This window comes from Ascaphus truei, chromosome 3 (assembly GCF_040206685.1).
Source record: "Ascaphus truei isolate aAscTru1 chromosome 3, aAscTru1.hap1, whole genome shotgun sequence".
NCBI lineage: Eukaryota > Metazoa > Chordata > Amphibia > Anura > Ascaphidae > Ascaphus > Ascaphus truei.
Genome location: NC_134485.1, coordinates 225,421,462 through 225,442,581, shown reverse-complemented (window position 1 = coordinate 225,442,581; position 21,120 = coordinate 225,421,462). Strand labels below are relative to the sequence as shown.

General features: G+C 45.8%; 1 long non-coding RNA gene across 1 annotated transcript; it reads right to left on the bottom strand.

The window, feature by feature from the left end:
• Positions 1–816: 816 nt before the first annotated feature.
• Positions 817–21,082, bottom strand: LOC142489454 (uncharacterized). The gene is made up of 3 exons (XR_012799860.1): positions 21,005–21,082; positions 6,415–6,739; positions 817–1,101 (listed from the first exon to the last, which is right to left on the bottom strand). It is a non-coding gene; the product is annotated as an uncharacterized LOC142489454 (long non-coding RNA).
• Between the last annotated feature and the right edge of the window lie 38 nt (positions 21,083–21,120).

Genomic DNA, 21,120 nt, shown 5'->3' with positions numbered 1-21,120 from the left:
GGGAGAGGCAGGTGTCTCACGTGTAAACATCTGGTCAAAACAAATAAATTTACATCACAATCAAATGGCATTTCGCATGAAATAACAGATTATATTAACTGTCTCAGTGAGTATGTTATATATCTGATATCATGCGAGTGCGGCTTACAATATGTAGGCCGCACATCAAGGGCTCTAAGTACAAGATTTCTAGAGCACCGAAGAAATGTTATCCATGGATGCCAGACACATAGCCTCTCCCGCCATTATTGTACTAAACATCTAAAAGATCCAAAATCCCTACAGGTTATGGGCATCGAATGCATTCCCCCCTCATATATGGGAGGAGATCGCTTTAAAAGATTATGTATGAGGGAGACCTATTGGATGTACATTTTAGACACTACGTTTCCTAAGGGACATAATGACCATATTGACATTAGTACCATAGTGTGACCACCCGCATGAGGGTGATCCTTCGGAGGTCTGGGTTGAATGCTTTATTGCATTCCCTCTGAACTTTGGTCATGTGTCAGGTCTTCAATTACATCTTCCCATACTGATATTTTATCACACATCTATTAATATTCCAACTGTGGGAATATATATCTACTTACACCAAATAGCTACATTGGAGGTTGATTAATCTAGTGTTTATATTACTATTGCGGGTGTATCTGTTTCGGGTTCACGAATGGCCTTACCATATTTAGTTCAATCACATATACTCAGTTCAATTAATAAACATATACTTTTTAATTTCTAAATTCATATTTATTTCTTAATTCATATTTATTTTTATTTGTATAATACAAGTAATTATTCTACACATGCTACCACATACACAACATATACACACTGTAGATTCACATTATATACAGTACATATATACATACGCTTATTTATATATACATAGGATTAGAGTATCACAAGTATTCACATTTAGTCATACATATTTAGTTTTACACAGTCATGCTTCTGCTAAATTCGTACAGATAAACTAATATATCATTATATATGACATACACATGCAACATCATATGATTCATGCTGAGGTTTCTTCTGTTCATGCTTAAAAATCATCCTTTGCTGCACCAATGGTTCCAACTGGAATCCACATACCTGAAAATCAAATAATGGGTAACATCAGGTATATGTATTAATAACTAGTAGGTGGGATATTATTCCATCTATTACTCTATCAATGATTATCAGGTTATCTGTTACTAGTGTGATGTTATTCTATGTTTTTAAAGAAAGTAACATTTATAAAATTGTTTATTAATTTACTTTATACTTGATAAAAATCTCCAATTCTTGATATATTATTTTTATCATTTATTTTTTATTATTTATTTTTTATTTTCATATATATATATATTTTATTATTTTGTATATCTTTCAATTTCTCATTTGGTTCTTACCCTAAATCTAATTACTTTTCAAAAATACTATTAGTACTATTCCTAGCTCAAATTTTAAACAACAATTACTTACCTAGTGTTACTAATAAATCACTTAGTCTTCAATATACTATCCTAATGGTTAACACTTGTGAATAGTATTTTGTAAAACTTATCAGCTATCTAAGCAACAATTTGATCACATTTTTGGAATGATTTAGTGCGGTCCTCATAATCATTCTATTATGACTGTTGTTGAATGATGTTTAAGGTCACTGACTGGTTAATTTTTGTAACAAACTTTTTAATTGATTCATCAAATTATGCAAATTACCTTGTTATAAATACTATGGAGGGGCATCCAATGGGTACCCCTGATGAAGTCATCATAGATGACGAAACGCGTAGGGCGTGGCTAAGACTGAGGTTGTCACTTTCCCACGAACTTTACCATTGCTGGTTGAGAGACTTTGCAGGCTGTGTGAGGCTGAGAAAAAACGCTGGATCCTTTTCCCCCGGTGTCTCACTGACCAGAAGCAAGGAACTGGAGGTGTTGGTTCCCGAAGGGATTTCCTGTGCGGGGCACCCAACCGGAGGGACGTCATTTCCGGTTGCTCGGACCATGCGGAGAGCAGACAGGAGAGGACACCATTGCTGATATCGGACGGCAGTACTGGCTTATGAGAGCCTATCTCATACCTGCTTTTAAACCTTGTACCTTTGTGAGTGGGCATTTGACTGATTTTATTGTTCTATAAACTATTTGTTATACGTTAATGCACTAGGTGTGCGCCTGTTTCTTTTCTTTTTTCATAGGTATCAACAGGGAGTAGTGACCCCTTTGAAACGGGCTGCCTTATACCTGGGGGCTATATTTTGGAACAGGACTTTGTGTTTTCTGAGGTTTTTTAAGGTTTTTTCATTTATTTTTTATAATATTTTTATTATCACATTTTTTACATACATTTTATTTTATAAATTTATTTTTATTTTTTGATATGTTCATAGGTTATTATTTTTAAATATTAAAGTCTAAGGTTATTGATATTGAACATTATATATATATATATTAATTCATTATAGAACCTGTTATCTTTGGTCAATACTGGTTTTAGTATATTTTACCCCCGTATGCCACCCCATTGGATGGATGTATTCATAGTTGGATTACTTGAATCACAGTTTTGTGTAGGCTGTATTAGAGGCGCTACTTCGCTTTTTTGTTTTGCTTTGATATATATATATATATATATATATATATATATATATAGTGACGTCTCAGTCCCAGCGTCGGATCTTTTGTCCAGATCAAAGGCAGGAAACACTGACTGACTAATACTGCTTAGTCCCTAACTAAATCGTGGGAGAACTAAACTCTTTCCCCACTTTACCCAGTGTACCTGCAGCAGCTCTCCTTTCATCTCTCACAGGGCTGTCTGTGTGTGCCTTCCCAGATCAGTATAGCACCGTCTCTCACCCTCTCTGTGTAACTCTCAACAGTGTGTGTCTAGCCGCATGGGGGGGAATCTCTGTATCACTTCCTGACTATACAGGCTAGGCTAATTAGCTCATTAACTCACAGCTGAACAGACCTGTCCAGAATGATTACCTCTCTGAGAGCTGTAAAGTCCCAGAACTGTCCCATTCTAGCCCTTAGAGGGCAGTGACTGCATCACATATCCCTTCCACCAGCGAAACACTGTCCTGTGAGAGGCCCGTGCACTATCCCATGACCAACCTCTTTGTCAGACATGTCTGACATCCACCTCTTCTTAAAGGTTTTCTTCATTAGACCTCCTGCTGAGCAGTAATAGAGTCCAACGTAGTGTCGCACTCAGTCTTCAGAGCTTCGAGCTCTTCGCCTAGGTCACGCTGTTGTTTCTCTGCCTTCTTGCGGCCAGCACACTCAAACTCCAGGTCCTTCCTCAGGTCTTGAAGCTGTCCTTCTACTGCTGCGGCCGAGTTTATTCGAGCATTTGCCCGTTCTCGGCCGCAGCAGTAACCTGGCGCGCGCCGGAGGGTGCCGGGCGCGCGCCGAAGCAGCGGAGGAGCGCCCTCCGATCGGGGCGCTCTCCCTCCCGCTGCCGGGTCCGCCGGGTCCCCCGGAACCCCCTGCCGCATCCCCCACATCGCGGGACACAAGGGCTCCCTCGGGGAGCCCTGGACGCGCGTGCAGGGGGCGCAGGCACCCGATGACGCGTGACCGCGCATCGCACGCTGAGGGAGTGCGGCTAGCACGCCGGGGCATCCCCCGGCTTGCGGTGCTAGCCGTGCTTCAATAAAACGTGTCGCCAGTGTATACTTCTTCTCTGGCTCAAGGCAGCTGCCAATTCAATTCCTCTCAGGGCCTACATCTCTTCCCGGTGCTTGCTCTGGGTTTGTGTCAGTGCATCCTTCAGATTTTGGATCTCTGTAGTTTTTGTCGCTATGATTGCTGCTGCTTCTGTTTCCCATGCCTCTTTCTCCTGGGAGTACTGATTTTTGGTGATGGAGCAGGCTCTCTGCTTCTCCAGCTCTTTCTCCAGCTTGAGATTGTCCTCCTTTATAGCTGTGAGTTGCTGGGACGTGTGTTCAATTATCTGCTTTAGCTCTAGAAGCCTTTTATCCAACTTCAGTTTTTCAGATTCCAAGGTTTGGACATTTTTAGTTTTTTCGTATTCCGCTTCCAGTGATGCTCTGGTAAAGCTCAGGGTGGCCTTCAGCTCATCATGCTGCTCGGTGGGGACCCACTGGGTACTCAGTCGCTCCTGTAGCATTTGCTGCTTTACTTTACCCAGCTCTGTTTTTAACGTGCAGACCTCTCGCTGAGAAACTTCTTGCTTGCTGATGAGGCGTTGAACGTCTTGTTGGGACGCCTCATAGAACCGTTTCCAGTCAACACTCTTTTGGTCTGACTCACTTGGATTTCTGCTTATGGCGGTATCGGTAGCCTTTTTCATACCGAGGATAGTAGTCACCCCTGTGATGATTGCGCCAAGCGCTCTGTGTTGTAGTCCACCTCTGGTCTTTTCTGATGCCACGGGGTAAACTTTCCCTGCAGCTTCTGTTGCACACGGAGGTTGTCCTTTCCGCGGGGCCACATAGGAGTCCTCATCGTCCTCTTCTGAACAGCAAGAACTGTGCTGAACCGTAGAAACCCAGCGCGAACCATGCCCCACAGAAAAGTTACATTCCATTGGTTCCGCGTTCCGAGGGCAAACTGCGGCCACATGTCCAAGTTCATGGGATCTGTAGCACACTATATACCTTCCAAAACTGGGTCGGTGTTTTGTCTCCAGTCTACTGGGAACAACGAGACCAGAGTTCCTCCTAGGTGCTGTGGGACTTCCTACTCCTTTACGCAAGTCAATGAGTCCTTGCGGATTCCTATTCGGTTGAACAGTCTTATCAGACCTCCTGGAGCGCAGGAAGCGAGAACCGGAGCACTCATCTGAACTTGAGCTCTTGGACATCTCTTCGGCAGTCAAGTAACATTCGACTAAAGCGACCAACTGTTCGGCATCTTTGGGGTCACTCTGGCTCACCCACTTCTGGATGGTGCGGGGGAGAACTCTCAGGAACCGGTCTATAACGACTCTTTCGACAACTGCAGCAATGGAACATACCTCAGGCTGGAGCCACTTCCTTGCAGAGTGTATAAGGTTATAGAGTTGAGAGCGGGGTGTCTTCTCTAAATCATAATGCCAGGAATTGAACCGTTGCGCCCGAACCGCAAGGGTGACCCCTAGCCGTGCCATAATCTCCGCCTTCAGGGTGTCATAGTCTTTAGCTTGCTCGGGCTCTAAGTCATAATAGGGTTGTTGTGAGTCATCCACCAGGAAGGGAGCAATTATTCCCGCTCACTCCTCAGCTGGCCACCCTTCGCGTACTGCGGTGCGCTCGAAGATTGACAGGTACGCCTCAATGTCATCGTCCATCGTCATTTTCTGAATGAGGTGCGTGTTTACCTGGTGAGCGACCTATGGGGCCACTCTAGCCTGGGCGGTAATTTTCTCTCCCAACGCTCGAAGCTCCTATTGTAGGCGAAGTTGCGCCTCGTTTTGCTCTTCTTTTAGCGTCTGATGTAGGGACAGCGCCATCTGCTGTACTAACGCCGCCGTGCTTTCAGTTTGTGACTTTGTCATCTGTAGTAAACTCTCATTATAGGATTTTGACATCTCCTCTTGGGTCTTTGCCAGTTGCTGCAAACCCTGCATTAAAATTGCAGAATTTTCTGTTTGCTTGTACTGAAGCGAGGTCAGAAATTCCTCCATTTTCCCATTTCACTGCCTTGTGGACTGACGTCTCAGTCCCAGCGTCGTATCTTTTGTCCAGATCAAAGGCAGGAAACACTGTACTTTCTAAGCATGGGTTTATTTACAGGGTATAAGGCAGGTACAGGGTTAACTCATAACACAAAAACAGAAACAAAAAACCTAACTCCTTCCAGGAGTACTGACTAATACTGCTTAGTCCCTAACTAAATTGTGGGAGAACTAAACTCTTTTCCCCACTTTACCCAGTGTACCTGCAGCAGGTCTCCTTTCAGTTTCTCACAGGGCTGTCTGTGTGTGCCTTCCCAGATCAGTATAGCAGCGTCTCTCATCCTCTCTGTGTAACTCTCAACGGTGTGTGTCTGGCCGCATTGGGGGGGGGGGGGGGGGGGGGAATCTCTGTATCACTTCCTGACTATACAGGCTAGGCTAATTAGCTCATTAACTCACAGCTGAACAGACCTGTCCAGAATGATTAACTCTATGAGAGCTGTAAATTCCCAGAACTGTCCCATTCTAGCCCTTAGAGGGCAGTGACGGCATCAATATATATATATATATATATATATATATATATATATATATATATATATATCGCAACAGTTTGCCTTCCCAGCAGGGAAAGCAAAGAAACAGCACTCAGTAGTATGTAGCAAAAAGATTGTATTCAAACAACATAACAGCACATGTGTAAACCAACGTTTTGGTCCACTAAGGACCTTCTTCAGGGATGTGCTAAGGGACACTGGCACCAGGAAGACATATATACCCACACCCACCTCATGTAGACAATTAGAAGTCCATTAATCAGTTCATCAGGGAGCTCCACATCACCTTTGCATAGCACTGACAGACGGAGGCCATCTTGGAAAAACTGAGCTTATGTAAACATTGGGAGTGAGCATGTGCATGCAGGAAAGCCTCTGAAACAGCTCCATAGAGAAGAGGCATCCTCAGTTATCCAACACTGCCACCTACAGCATCTCTGGGTCATGACAAGCAACATAAAGTGTAATGTTGCACATGTGTAGTCTTCCATCAGTCCAAATCAGACCTGGACAGTCAGTGCAGTGTCAGGGAAACACAACATGATGTATGGACTCCCTGTAATGATAGAAAAAAGACAGTGAAGGAAAAGATACAGTGATGCTCCTGAAAGTGGACATTTCCCAAATACTGCTGGTGACACTAGATGTTGCCAGCCTGTACACTAACATCGGGCATGATGAGGGTATGGATGCGGTGAAAACCCATTTTCATAACTATTTCGATTATGCCAGACCACCTATTGAATTCCTTCTACTACTTATGGACATTGTTCTATATAAGAATTATTTCAAATTTGACAATGGATTTTATCTCCAGTGCATTGGTACGGCGATTGGGTCAAACATGGCCCCTTCGTATGCGAATCTTTTTATAGCCCAATATGAGCAGACACACATACTGTAGTATTTGATTCTCCTTATGTCCAATATATGTTAACATACATGAGGTACATTGACGACGTGTTCATGGTGTGGAGGTGGCTCTGAGAATGAACTCCTGCTGTTTGTGGACCATTTAAATAAGATACCTTCCAACATACGGTTCACCATGAACTTGTGACAGTTCAGGGGATTCGTGCTTCCCAATGTGTCCCCGTCACCTCTGCTCCCTCTGCCTCTGACCTTCCTCCCTCGCCTCCTCTTCCTTTTGTCCCTTCTTCCTCCCGCACCCGTTCCTCTGTGGCGTGCCCGGATGCACGTCCAGCTGTCACGCGCGTTCCCCGCGAGGTGCGCACACCTCTCCAGGCACCCGATCCCCTCCGCGGCACTCACAGCTCACGGCGTCTTTCTATTCCCCCATCTGCCACATTACCTCCTTCGGTCGCTTCTCCTGATCTCTCGCCTTCCTTGGCGAGCGCCCCTGCGGCGCGATGCTCCTCGCGCTCCCTGGCACACACTGTGCGCGCACATCCAACCCTTACAGAGGGCGCGCGCACACGCTCCAGGTATAGGCCTTCCCAGAGCCCTGGCTCCGCCTCCCATAGCGTACAAGCCATATCCCTGTGTGATTCACCTGTCTCCTCCCTTGCTCGTTCTGACCTATCCCTGCAACCTCTCACTCAACCCTCTGCTCCTCCTTCCTCTCCCATTGGTGCTCCCTCCTTTATAATCCCTGTCTGTCCTCTAGCTCATTGCTCTGCATAGCTTCTTGTGACTCCTGTGTGTGCAGTCTCTATGCTTGGCTCTCCTGTCTCTTTCAGCGCTGGTTCCTGTCCCTGCCCCTGCTTACCTTTGGATCTCCCTGTCTTGAACTCTGCTTTGAATTGGATTACCCTGCTTTCTCCTGCCCATGAACCCTGCATTCGGATACTACTACAATGCCTTCTCCAATCCTTGAACACTGGTTTACGGACATCACCATGCTTCTCTCTATAACTCCTGAACTCTGACACACGGACATTACTATCCAAACTCTGGCATCCTGGACGTTGCAAGTATACGTTAACCCTTTCTCAAAAGGCCCGGCAACGCATTACCACACTCCGGGCACGCCCTCACTGCTGTGGATGCGTGTTATAACCTTACCCACCTCAGTACTTTGGACTGGCCAGGTCTGCGGGGATACAGACGTTACAGAACTACAGTAATCAAAACACAAAGAACACTGTATGACGTAGAGGCACTATACATACAGATAAGGCCCTATGGATGCACTCAAAATCTGAAGAGGGAGAACACCCTGATAAATAAGCAACACAGCAGAAAAAATCTGGACCAAACCTTAGAATAGTATTTAAATATGCTTTATTGATAGTAATTAAAATAATTGGTACCAGAAAATATGGTGAATGAGGTGAACTGAATACAATAAGTGCTAATAGGCAAAGTGCCAGAGATGTATCCAAAAAATGGAGCAATAAACATAAGCACTATAGATTCCAGAAAGCACTAAACCTATGCCTATGGTGTAAGGCAATAGGGGCTAACTCTGGTGTGTGACGTCACTGGAATGCTATATAGAATATATACACTCACATGAGGCACTAAAGTGTGTGTAGGCACATAATCACTGTCAACCATTGTCACGGTGACTTTGTGGCGGGCTGTATGTTACATATTGGACTAATCATGTCAGCAGTGTTATACTTGTGTGTTTCATTGTTAGTGTTATACCTACACTATTGACCAATCATTGCCACTGTTATGTCATTTACTTTTACAGTACATTATTGATGCATGGTTGACAGTGATTATGTGCCTACACACACTTTAGTGCCTCATGTGAGTGTATATATTCCAAATAGCGTTCCAGTGACGTCACACACCAGAGTTAGCCCCTATTGCCTTACACCATAGGCATAGGTTTAGTGCTTTCTGGAATCTATAGTGCTTGTTTATTGCTCCATTTTTTGGATACATTTCTGGCACTTTGCCTATTAGCACTTATTGTATTCAGTTCACCTCATTCACCATATTTTCTGGTACCAATTATTTTAATTACTATCAATAAAGCATATTTAAATACTATTCTAAGGTTTGGTCCAGATTTTTTCTGCTGTGTTGCTTATTTATCAGGGTGTTCTCCCTCTTCAGATTTTGAGTGCATCCATAGGGCCTTATCTGTATGTATAGTGCCTCTACGTCATACAGTGTTCTTTGTGTTTTGATTACTCTCCCTGCCCTATTGCACCAGTCTGTACTAGTGACCCTAGTGTTCACACTAGGTTGAGCGGGTGCATCTCTCTGTTGTCTCCCAGAACTACAGTAAGACTGAAATTGTGTTTCTGGACACTGTTGTCTATAAGGGTCTGTAGGCGGACGCTCACAGAGGTATGCAAGGGAGACTGGTTATGGTGAAATTAAATAAGGCTTTTATTGCACCTGTTTCCTTAACATCAGGAAACCATCCAAACAAGGGGTAAACAAAGCTTCTATTCACTTGGGAGTATTTCTAGAGAAATACTATGCACTCCACAACTCCCTTTAGATAAGCATGTCTCCCAGCCCCAAACATATAGCATGAAATGAACAGATATAAATAGTCTTATAAATGAAAGTCTTATCTGTTAGCTGGGCTGCTGTAGGGGAAGCTTCTCTGCTCTCTTGGAACCGCACCCTTGTGTGCACAGGAAATGTCAGGCTCCAGGTTAGAATCTTGTCCCCTTTGTCTTGTGGTCAGCTTGTCGCTAAAGACATCTGTCCTTCCTTGGTTCAGCCCCGTTGTGGACTAAGGAATCACTGCTCTGTCTCCAAGTTCAGCTCAGGTGTGAGCTAAGGAGTCTCACTTCCTGTCTCAAAAGACAGGCTTTTCTAAGCAATCTAATAAGGCAGGTGGTGTTTGTTAATTGACTACCAGCAGTTAACCACCACACTGCTGGATTAGAGGCACATTACCTGAACAGGGATAACTCCCCTGTTACAGGGTCAAACCTGACTCATGACACGGATGCATCACAAAGTGACGGATCGGAATACTCTGCTCTTGCACAAGCAGTCACCATCCAGGAGCCCTCAAGAGAGGATTGCCCTTCTCGCAGTTCCTTCAGGTCCAGCGGATAACCAGCAATCCCGATGAATGTGAATTAGCGTTGCAGTCCATGAAATTGAGATTTTTGGAGAGGGGGTATGATGCCCAAGAATTTGAAGAGGCCCTCCTTAAAGCCAGGGAGGTTACCCGCGAACAACTCCTTAAACCATCGGGGAAGAAGGGCTCAATGGATTGGTTCCACATCAATACTACCTTTAGCACGGCCTCACGGGTCATCAAAAATAGTATTCTGAAACACTGGCATGTGTTGGCATTGGACAAAAATAATGGCAGGACATTCACGAAACCACTCCTCTTCTGCTATAGAAGGGGGCCAAGTATTGGGGATGCTTTAACACAGGAAGACCTAGTCTCCAAATACAGCAGCCCTACTAACTGGTTATCTAGACCACCAGGGGTCTACAAATGTCAGGGGTGCACCAATTGTCAGCATTTAATCTTAGGCAATAAATTTCATCACCCACATAGTGCAAAGCAATTAAAAGCAAATCAAAAACTATCTCAATTGTGAGAGCAAATTTGTTGTGTACCTCATTCGGTGTCTGTGTGGTCTCCACTATGTTGGTAAGACCACACAGATATTGGTAAGACCCCCCCCCCTCCCTTCACCCTCTCACCCCCCTCCCTTCACCCTCTCTCAAACCCTCCCTTCACCCTCTCACACCCCCTCCCTTCACCCTGTCTCACACCCCCTCCCTTCACCCTCTCACACCCCCTCCCTTCACCTTCTCTCACACACCCGCCCTTCACCCTCTCACACACCCTCCCACCCCCTCCCTCCACCCTCTCTCACACCCCTCCCTTCATCATCTCACCCCTCTCCCTTCATCCTCTCACCCACCCTCCCCTCATCCTCCCTCACCTCACCCTCTCACCGCCCTCCCTTCACCCTCTCACCCCCCTCCCTTCACCCTTTCTCACCCCCTCCCTTCACCCTCTCACCCCCCTCCCTTCACCCTCTCTCACCCCCCCTCACCCCCTTCCTTCACCCTCTCACCCCCCTCCCTTCACCCTCCTCCCTTTACCCTCACTCCCCCTCCCTTCACCCTTTCTCACTCCCCCTCCCTTCACCCTCACCCCCTCCCTTCACCCTCTCACCCCCTTCCTTCACCCTCTCACCCCCTTCCTTCACCCTCTCTCCCTTTCTCACCCCCCTCCCTTCACCCTCTCACCCCCCTCCCTTCACCCTCTCTCACCCCCCCCTCACCCCCTTCCTTCACCCTCTCACCCCCCTCCCTTCGCCCTCCTCCCTTTACCCTCACTCCCCCTCCCTTCACCCTTTCTCACTCCCCCTCCCTTCACCCTCACCCCCTCCCTTCACCTTCTCTCACCCCCTTCCTTCACCCTCTCACCCCCTTCCTTCACCCTCTCTCCCTCCTCCCTTTACCCTCTCACTCCCCCTCCCTTCACCCTTTCTCACTCCCCCTCCCTTCACCCTTTCACTCCCCTCCCTTCACCCTCTCTCACTCCCCCTCACTTCACCCTCTCTCCCTCCCTTCAACCTCTCTCAGCCCCCTTCCCCTCACCCTCTCACTGCCCCCTTCCCCTCACTGCCCCCTTCCCCTCACCCTCCCATAGCTCCCTTCCCCTCACACTCTACCCCCCTTCCCCCTCTTACCCCCCTTCCCCTCACCCTCCTTCCCCTCAACCTCTCACCCCCATTCCCCTCACCCTCTCATCCCCCTTCCCCTCACCCTCTCAGCCCCCCTCCCCTCACCCTCTCACCACCCTCACCCTCACCCCCCTCATCCTCTCTACCCTCTCACCCCTCACCCTCAACCCCACATCATCCTCGCTCACCTCACCCTTCATCCTCTCACCTCACCCCCTCCCTTCATTCTCTCACCCCTCCTCCTCCCTTCACTCTCTCACCCCCCATCCCCTCATCCTCTCCCACCCCCACAGGACAGCCACAGAAAACAAATACACACACCAGGACAAAATAGTACAAGTACAGACACACCAGGACAACACAGCCTCACCTCTCTCTGCTCCATGCTTTTCCTCCGCTCTTTGGCCCCACCCACAGGCTCCTGTCACCTCCTGATTGGCTGCATAACACAGCAGCAGCCAATCTGGATGGAGGAAGCTGCCCAACCCGTTAGCAGCAGCCCAGCTCTCTACCTTCTCGAGGGAAATCACACTATGCCAGCCACCCGCCGGCAGGTTACAAAGTCCAGAGACGTAATACCGGACAGTATTTATTTGTTCACTATCGCAAACATTCTTGGATCTTATTTTAAATAAAATGTTACATCTAATCATCTAAAATTACAAAGATAGCCTTTCTATAATAATCTTCTCTAAATAACAATATAATTAAGTTATGTAAATACAAAATGAGTGTTACTCTGCACTCTCTAGTACAATCACAATGTGACTACTCCATGTTACAGGAGATGAACCACAGTGTGTGTGTGTGTGTGTGTGTGTGTGTGTGTGTGTGTGTGTGTGTGTGTGTGTGTGTGTGTGTGTGTGTGTATTATTTCCTTCAACACTAATAGCACGTTTCATTACTACAGTACTGTACATTTATGAAGAACTTGATGGTGCAGTAAACGTTATGAAAAAATGTACAGTTCCACTAGAACTTTGCACAATATCTCCAGCAAAATTTTCAGCCACACCAAAGTTTAGGAGGTGTTAAATTACACAGTATTACTTCCTAGAGTTAACTAAAGCAATGATTATCATTCAGAGCCTAACGACTTAATTGACAACCTTTATACATAGCAGTATAAACAAAATAATAGACAGCATTATGCAGGAAAACTGATGAACACTTGAATTATTTTGGTGAATACTGTGTGGGCTATCCTGGGTTAACACCAAAGTAAAAATGCTAACATTTCCCTTTAAAAGTGGCCTTTAAATGTATTGTATTTCACTTCTGAACTTTAATTTTCTGTTTCCCTAAACAAACATACCTTGTGTACCAGACTTACTAGGTAAATTTAGCTGGCACATTAAACCGCCAATAAGTTTATTTAATATAAAAGCTTTCAATTTATTGTCCCAAGACTTGATTTTATTGGCATTTTAATTTTTTGGCCCAGCATTTCTTCCAGTACATTATGATTCCACTGTTTGCCTTTTTTGGATAGGAGTGCTCTTCATTATGAGTTTAGGAAGTGAAAAAAAATGTTTTTCCAAATAGTCTACAAGTTACAGTTGTCAGTCAGATTTACAGTTTTGTCTATCGCCAGATCTTTTGATCTTCCAAAACGAATTTATATTTTTCTCATAAGTTTGCAACTTTCAGTTAGTTCATTAAACTGAAGCGAATTCAAAAATGAAACAAATGATACCGTCAGTTTCCCAACTTCAATCCTCAATGACCACTAACAGTACATGTTTAAGGCTGTCCTCTCATTAGTTTAAAACCAGAGACAGAACATGAAACACAAAGCTCAGTGCACTTCCAGTGAAACTTATACACAGTGCAGTGCCTAAATATATATGTATAGTTATCTATTAAATAAAATGGTCTTTTAGTTTAACATTTTGGCCAAAGTGTTGTAAGCCCTTGAGCCACTACACGGCAGACCACATCTCAAGGGTACCTAACACTAATATAAATTCTTAATAACCTGTGCATTACCAGGAAGAATGATTTATAATAAATCAGTCAAAATTAGTTGCATAGTTCTAAGTCTGATTGAAGCTCTTATTAACCTGTACATTACAAGTAAAAACACTCTGTATTAGATTTGTCACAATCAAACTGCAAGCAAGCAAGTTCCCCTGAGAGTGGAAGATGCAATGGAGTGAGCTTTTAACCATTTAAATGTGGGAGGGGGTGAGCTTCAACTAGGTAGGAGGAGCCACCCTCCAATCAGCTAAGACCAGCTGAACAGTGCATGTTTAAGGCTGTCCTCTCATTAGCACAGGTAGCCCAATCATTGTGATGGAACCAGCGGTGCACAAGCAGGGAGTGTACTTTTCCCTGCACTGTTAGTGTTCCTGGAAGACTGCAGGTGGGAGCCTCTGCTGTAAGGTATCAACTAACACACATCAGTTTTTGCTCATAAGAAAGGCATAGATACAGTACTTTCTATGCTGCCATATTGGACGTGAACCCCGTCCCTTGTCAGTTCTTTGCCTGGACATAACTGAGAGGTATCATAGCAAGTCATCTTAACTAGCAAGTGGCCATAATTGTCCTACCATTGGCAGAAGGTAACTGTAATTTCACACCCTGTGAGGGGAGTTTAATAACTGAGACGTTGTACAAATGTTAAATACTGATCAATATTATGCTTGTATTCTCAGCAATAGAGAATATTGCGTAGGATTTTCTGATCGTGGGGTTCTGTGTAGCATTACCCGATCCTCTGTGGGTGTCACGGACCAATAGATCTATGTGATCTTTACCTGTATGTGGTGTTATATGTTTTGTCATTTTTACATATAAAGATTTTGTGTACTAATTTCGTTTTTTGTCTTTTTCCATGCCCTCCTATTTTTGTGTGTGTTTTATATTAAAGAGATGTCATTCCTAAACCCTTCCTCCAATTTGGATATGAATACCCACAAATTAAAGCTGATAGACTGCACTTTAAGCCCATATTCATTATTTAACTGTAACTTGAATTTATTTTGGTAAACAGCCGAAATAACAAAACTTGTATCAGCGTCTAATTATTTTCCGAACTTAACCGTATATATCTCTGTAAGGGTGTAACGGACGTGCTCGCCACAAACCGGGACCGGACCGCAGGGCTGAGTTGGGGATGTGAATACACCGACCGTAGACCACGAAGCCGGTTCAGGATTGCGCAGTCCGTAGTAAATCGTAACAGGGTCAGGGTTGGAGAAGCCAGGGTAATCCTTTGATACGAAAAACAAACAAAAGGTTCCCTCATGAATGCACTCAGATAGACCTAATGAAATTAATGAAATATAATTAAAATCAATTTAATGAATAATAAAAATATGTTTATACAGAGGGGCGTGGTAAGAAGGTCCAAGACCACCCCCTAATGACATACCAGAAGAACTTCCACATCAAGTCAGTGGGGAAGAAGACCTAAGAATACACTATACATGGCCAAATGGTATATAGGCTATAGTATATAAGGGTTAATTCCAACAGAAAAAAAGTACCTGCATGCAATAAAGCAGTACTATTATCTAAAAAAACAGCAGATTAATGAAATAATATCTACCGGTACTGAATCTAGAGGAATATAATCCAAGTAGCACAAAATAAATACCAAGAAATGGCCAATATGAAGTACAAGGCTAGTGTTATATAACGGTGTAGATGTATGACAGGCGTGTAGTCACAATACAAGCACACATTGGTATATGATAATTACCTACAAACACATGATCAGCATAGTGAATATATGAGGACACTCTGGTGAAGAAATAGGACCCTAAATAGGGCTAGCATAAAATATGCATATATAAAGCCCAGAGGCACGGGTCATTGAATCCTCTAGATTCAGTACCGGTAGATATTATTTCATTAATCTGCTGTTTTTTTAGATAATAGTACTGCTTTATTGCATGCAGGTACTTTTTTTCTGTTGGAATTAACCCTTATATACTATAGCCCAGCGGTGCGCAAACTGTGGGGCGCGACCCCCAGGGGGGGCGCGACACTGCCGACGGGGGGCGCGGGGTTTACAGAGGCCCCGCGCGCTTCCCGAAGGCACTTAAATTAAGTGCCGGGGGAGCTGCAGGGCCTCTGTAAACCTAACTCACCGTGGCTCCGGCGGCTTCCTCCCTGCGGCGCCATGGCAACGCGGCGTCAAAATGACGCTGCGAGGTCATGTGACGTCACGTTGCTATGGCAACGTGACGTCATTACGCCGGAGCGCGGGTAAGTTGGGGTTGGGGGGGGGCGCGGGAGCGAGGGGACAGCCGCCAGGGGGGCGCAGGGAAAAAAGTTTGCGCCCCCCTGCTATAGCCTATATACCATTTGGCCATGTATAGTGTATTCTTAGGTCTTCTTCCCTACTGACTCGATGTGGAAGTTCTTCTGGTATGTCATTAGGGGGTGGTCTTGGACCTTCTTACCACGCCCCTCTGTATAAACATATTTTTATTATTCATTAAATTGATTTTAATTATATTTCATTAATTTCATTAGGTCTATCTGAGTGCATTCATGAGGGAACCTTTTGTTTGTTTTTCGCGTATGACCCCTTTATCCCTTTTTGCACCGGACGGGATCTCTGACTATATTAACTACTATTTCATTACTTCTTGCCGATGCGGGAGCTTTTTCCTTTCTCTCCCCCCTTCCCCTGCTTTATATTAATCCTTTGACACGCCAGGGTCAGGGTTGGAGACGGTAGAGTAATCGATGTTCAGGCTGGAGTTTGGCAACAGGAAGTCAGGAGCACACTGCTTCAGCGTTGCAGCTTAAGTGCGGGAATGGCATCTGCGTGAGGAGCAGGCCATGATAAGGTCTCTGCAAGGGGAGAATGCAGGTCTCGGGAACAAGGCAAGGCTGGCACTGGAGGACCAGCGCTTCTGCACAGGAAACAGATAGTAGATCTCTGCCTGGGGTGAACAAAGCAGGTCTCAGGAACAAGGTAAAGCTGGTACTGGGGGCCCAGCGCTTCAGCACAGGAACCAGACCTCTGCCTGGGGTGAATGCTGCAGGTCTCCGTAACAAGGCAAGACTAGCACTGGAGATCCAATGCTTCAGCACAGGAACCAAAATGCAGACCTCTACCTGGGGTGAATGCAGGAGGTCTCATGAACAAGGCAAAGTAGCTTGTGGCAAACACAATTACATCCTAGTCAATCTAGGGTTATGCTCAGCAATAAGTCAAAGGGAGAGACCAGTATAAGGACAGATAGCCAATCCCAAGACAGGTGTGTGTGGGAATTCCTCCAATGCCAGAGCAGAGAGACAGAGCTGCAGTGATTGCAAGCACAGGTGAGTGCTTGCAAATCCAAGGGAAGGTCTGTTCTGAGAGCTCACCAACTCTGCAAGAGTGAGCTCCAGCCAAAACCAGGAACGGATTCCTTACAAAGGGTCGTTTAGTTAAACCCTTTGGCCAAAGCATTTTAAGCCTACAAGGCATGACCAAATATTGCAGGTCCTAACACTGACTGATGTAAAATTCTTATTTGCCTCTATAGTTGGAGGAAGAATGATCGCATTGGATCTCTCCCAACCAGCTGAATGATAAAAGAACTGCTTACTTGGAAAGTGGGGAGGGGCCACAAACCTCCATAACAGCTGAGACCAGCTGGACAAAGTTAATAAACACAGATACCCAGCAAGCTCTAAGAAAGCATACATATACACACACATACGTGTGTGTCATTTGTACAAACTGTTTTGAACAGAAACAATGGGAAAAAAATAAAGGAACTTATTGTGAGATGCATTTTATTCCCCACATACTTTAATCAGAATTAGGGAAAGGAAAAAATAAGTTTGTATGTTAATGCTTATACAGTATATACCTATTAGTGTGTGCAGTATGTGATTGTGGGGGTGTAATATTCATGCATGTGTTGCGGCTCTCTGAATATTTTGGACGAAGACATTTTTTTATAAAATGGCTCTTCTTCCTTGAAAGGTTGCAGACACCTGCCCTAGCCTTTATAAGCAAAGAAAAGGCCCTGTACTATACTAATATATTTATTCTATTCGTCTCTGCACAACTTTAGACTCTTTTCTTGCATACTCAACGTAATAATATGAATTACAACATTGGGGGTACCCTTATTTAGACCAATGTTCATATTACTTAATGGATGTGGTAAGCATCCATATTGTGTGTTGTATCTTTCACTTGCACTTTTCACGTTCTGCCACTTAATGATATTCTAATGATAATCCTTCCTTGTATGTGTCTTGTCTAGTATATTGATGTATTTCCTATATCCTCCTGTTTGTGTCCTAAATCTGTAGTGGCTGCTCTAAACTAAACGATGCACGGTTTCAGCAGGCTTTCCTAGAATGATGATAAAATGGGGTTGTTCTAATTTAACAGTAAACTAATATTTTAAGTATTTAATCAGAAAAGGTGGGAAAAAATATTTGTATGTGTATTTTGCACTCATCTTGCCCCAGTTTGGCAACCAGGAGACTTTAGAAGATAGTCCTATATGGATCTATAAGAGATTCCTTTCTGGAAAGATCTGAAACAGCAGCAATGGCACCTACGGCACTGACCCACTCTTACCATGCACACAGCTGAGAGCAGCTAGTAATGGGTATGAGATCATACCTGAACCTTGATGCAATGCTCTTTGAGACTTCATAGACTTCCTTATATTTATTTCCATGCTCAGGGCTTTTATTCCTGTGTTGTACATAATGTAATTACCTATAAATTGGTTGTATGTTACTAATACTACGTAAAACTAGCAGCGCTATACAAGAACATGTTCTTCTTATTAATAATAATAATAATAACAATCTATATAATATATACATGGTTAAGGAGAGTGCTCTCCTCTCCAAGTGGGGGCACAAAGGAGGGGCTCTGTATAGTATGACCAGCTCTGGTAGAAAATTATTTATTGTGAGGTCCTCTACGTTTTTGTCCACAACAGGAAATGTATCAAAAGATCTTAATAAAGATCCAGCCGGGGACCAACATGTTGATGAGCGAGATTATAAAACAAGTGATGGAGAGTTCCCACACTGTCTCAAGTCAGGCAATACTTGAGTATAATTGATTTATTGCTTGACCTGGGGAAGAGCGGGAATGGTAGACTTGTCTTATAATATCAACTGTTAGTTCAAATTAAAAAAAAAGTATCAACTAATACTGAAGTACTCATTTACTATGTATTGTGCATCAAATAGTTTCTCTTGTTCTCAGTCGGGTGATTAGGGCATTGTACAGCAGCCCCCTTCTCAGGAGGACTACCAAGAATTTCACGTTAGAAAATAGCTACACAGGAGGAAAATACATCGCCTGCTGCGTCCTAGGCTGCGGTCAGCGCGATTAAACACATTGCTGCAATGTGTTTGTTAAGCGTGAGAGCACGGCGCTCAGCTGCTTGCAGAGACAAGTAAATTTGTTGCTGGCGTGAGCTGTTCGCCAAATGAGGGTAAACCAGCTCTGTCATAGCCGCGCCCCCCCCCCCGAGTGCGCAACTGGCTGGCCACAAATTCCCCAATCAAAAAGAGCACCGAGCTCAGGGGGCAGCGCGCTCCGCGTCACCCTGGCCGCAGCCTGTGTTCATTTCTGTCATGTTAGTTGTTGGGGGGTGAGGGAGGGGGGCAGAGAAAGCTCATTGGGCGAACCGCTCACGCGATGCATTAGCGAGCCCCCAACCTGGACAAGCGCATTTAGAATAATCAGTCTGATTGCGCCAAGCACAAGCGCTTGCTGCCTGATCTGCACGCGCGCCTGCAAGGCAGTGTGTACCTTTGCGCGCATTTGGCAGGCGTGCTCCACGACAATTTTTTTCAAGACAGGCAAATTGTGTTTACAACTTGCGATGGGGTGTGGCCATGCCCCCCCCCCGGCGGTTCAGCCAATGAGGGCGAACCAGCCATGTGAAGTCATGGCCACGCCCCCGCAAAAACCCCACCACGCACCGCCGTCGCAATCTCTGATTCTCCCCACAGACTGCAGTGAAGTGCTGTGCACGTGCGGACCCCCGCCAGGCACTCGTGCTACAGTGCTGACTGGGACCACAGCCTTAGGCTGAACTCACGGTGCCGGCACGTGCTTCCGTGAACGGCCCTCCTGCAGCCCCAGCGATGCGTGCGCTAGCTGCAGGAGTTGGGTCGCGGCAATCGGGGGCATTGCAAACGTGTCACGGAGCTGGTTCGTCCTCACTGGCTGACCCAGCTCACGTGACTGAGGTCAAGCGACTGAAGGAACTACCTTAAATAATCGGGTAAGAGTCCTTGAAGTGTGCACGGACGTAGCACCACCGCACGCTCGGCCTTAGGCCGCGGCCAGGCGCGAGCTCGCTTGAGCGCCCTACCGTAAGAGCAGGGAGACATGCGCAGGGAGGGGGTGTGCCCGTGACGTCACGTGAGCGGTTCACCTTCATTGGCTGAACCGCGCACATGACATGCACAAGCACGGCAAATTAAAAAAATTGTCTAGCTGAGTGTGCACGTGCACGCTGGTCAAACATGTCGCAATGTGAAAAAGCTGAGGCGCGTGCTCGCTCTCAGGCCTCGTTCGGGGTGCCAGAGACAGGAGTTGGAGGGCGGGCGTTCGCGAGGGCGAGCGGCAGTCTGCTGGGCGATGTGTGCACATCATCCCCAGCAGACTTTTTCAGGAGTTGAGGAGGCGGAGGCGGGGGCAGGGAGGGGGAGGGGGAGGAGGCGGGGGCGGGGATACTTTTTCATGAGTTGAGGAGGCAGGGAGGGGGAGGGGCTACAGACCTCAGCTTAGGGATCGGTGTTGCAGTCTTGAAATCATTCTCAAGAATGATTTCATTGGCTGCCGAGGTCCCAGTGACGCTGCTGCAGCTTCAAAAAACGACATGGGTTGTTTTATTGAAACTGTAGCAAGCGTCAACTCCGTACTTCGGAGACAGGGCAGCTGCTACCCTGAAAACCACAATTCACTTTAAATACATTGTTTCCGACGGCCGCCCGCACGTACGCCCTCCCCCCCGAAGCCTGCACCCTGAACGAGGCCTCAGCCTGGACGAGCCCTTAATTAACCTTTCACAATTCATTTTCCGGTAAAAAGTGATGACGCAAGACTTGATCGACTTAAAGTTGTGGTCACCGATGACGCGCCATCTCCCTCCCGCCCAGCCGACGGTTAGACCGACTTCTCCAGACTGGACGTTGGCCCCCTCACACTGCTGGTGGGACGTGGCCCAGCCCCCTTCCACACCGATTGGCGCTTTTCGTTGTAGCGCGTTCCCCCTAACCTGTGATTGGAGGAGTTTCCAGGAGTAGGCGTGATCTGCGCGCCCCCCGGCTCGCAGTGTAGTGCGCGTGCCCCCCGGCTCGCAGTGTAGTGCGCGCGCCCCCGGTTCGCAGTGTA